Raw genomic sequence first — 1,514 nt, 5'->3', positions numbered from 1 at the left:
GAGACGCTAATTCCGGGGAGTGCCAAATATTTGGACTCAGAGAATCGCAGAAATATTATTCCAACTCCTTAATCGATGCGTAATTAACGAACTAAATTTGTCGTACACACGTTGAAAAAGTCGACTTTGTGGACAATCTCCGACACGCAAATCTTGACTTTTGTTTCATTCACACCACGTATAAGGTTTTAGTCTTCTTTTTTATTTATCTATTGTTAAATGTAACAGCTGAGCAGTGTGAATTGGAAGTTTCTACTGCGCTCGCCTTCACCTGTTTGTGTATAAATACTCTTCAACCCTCTCACCATTTCAACTCACCATCAACAATGTTAGCGATGGCTCTTCACAATTCTTTTGTACTCATCCTCTTGTTGGCATTTGTGTCAGTATGTTTATCGGAGAGGCCATTGCCTAGTCCTTTCCACCACAATAGAAAGCCATTACCAGGAGCTCACCCACCTGCGCTCCCACCGCCACTACAAAGCCCACAACCACACTTCCCTTCTCCCTTCATTCACAATCCCCCATTCGAGAAGAAGTCTCCCATGCAAGACGCCCACTCTCCTACATTTCCAAACCCACAATCGCCCCACCCTTCTCCCCTTATTCCTAAGCCGCCACCTTTCCACAAATCCCCACACTTCTCTCCTGCTAATGCTCCACTCTATCACAAGCCAGGTTCCCCTATATTCAATGGCCCTGGTGAAGTGCATCCTCCCTTGAAGAAATCTCCTCCCAAGGCAGTAATAAAGCCCCCACCAAAGCATGGACACTACAGTCATCCTCCCATGCATAGCTCTCCTCCACCTCATCCTACTTATTAGACACTTTGTAAGTTCACAGTTCCGTTTCAACACATTTTACATTTCCATCTCTTAAATGGGTGATCAACTAAGTTTTCTTTTTGTTCTTGTTGCAGATAGTAAGTCCGAGGAGAATATATAGACCATAAATAAAGGAGACGTGGTTTAGATTGCGGTGAACAATAGTAGTAAAACTACAGGTTGATTTCGCCGATGAGAATGATGAGGGGAGACTTGAATTATTTTCTCGTAAATGTTGTTATCCGTGTGATGCAGAAGCCGCGGCTTCTCTATCTATTATTGTAATGTTATGTTATGATTAGTTCTATATTACAATATTATTAGCATTTCTCACACCATTTTATCGGCCTTTCTTTGTTAACAAATTAATTGGATGCTTCGATTTCATACTTTTTTATTTACCGTTGTCTTACCTACGTGAATGATGTAACGGGAACGGAAAAAGTCGATTTAATTAACGTAGTACTTTGTAAATGAAACGCCCATTAAACAAAAGCCCATTCACTGTTGTAACATTGCGTGTCGTTTATGCTTTATTTTTCCGTCATTGTAATTTAGCCCTTCGTCTTATGGAAACTAAATTTTGGTAGCATTTTAAGTGCATTTTGACACCATCCGTTTTTTGCATTTATACGCGAGGAGACGTGACAGCATTTGTAACAGAAAAAAATGAACAGCTGTATGAATCTT

At 40.6% G+C, this 1,514-nt stretch overlaps 1 long non-coding RNA gene across 1 annotated transcript; it reads left to right on the top strand.

The window, feature by feature from the left end:
- Nucleotides 1-291: 291 nt before the first annotated feature.
- Nucleotides 292-1,157, top strand: LOC131871864 (uncharacterized). The gene is made up of 2 exons (XR_009370057.1): nucleotides 292-831; nucleotides 920-1,157. It is a non-coding gene; the product is annotated as an uncharacterized LOC131871864 (long non-coding RNA).
- The last annotated feature ends 357 nt before the right edge of the window (nucleotides 1,158-1,514 follow it).

Source organism: Cryptomeria japonica, unplaced genomic scaffold (genome assembly GCF_030272615.1).
Source record: "Cryptomeria japonica unplaced genomic scaffold, Sugi_1.0 HiC_scaffold_477, whole genome shotgun sequence".
In the NCBI taxonomy this organism is placed as follows: Eukaryota; Viridiplantae; Streptophyta; class Pinopsida; order Cupressales; family Cupressaceae; genus Cryptomeria; species Cryptomeria japonica.
Note: the sequence above shows the minus strand (reverse complement) of the source record. Positions and strands in the feature narration are given on the sequence as shown.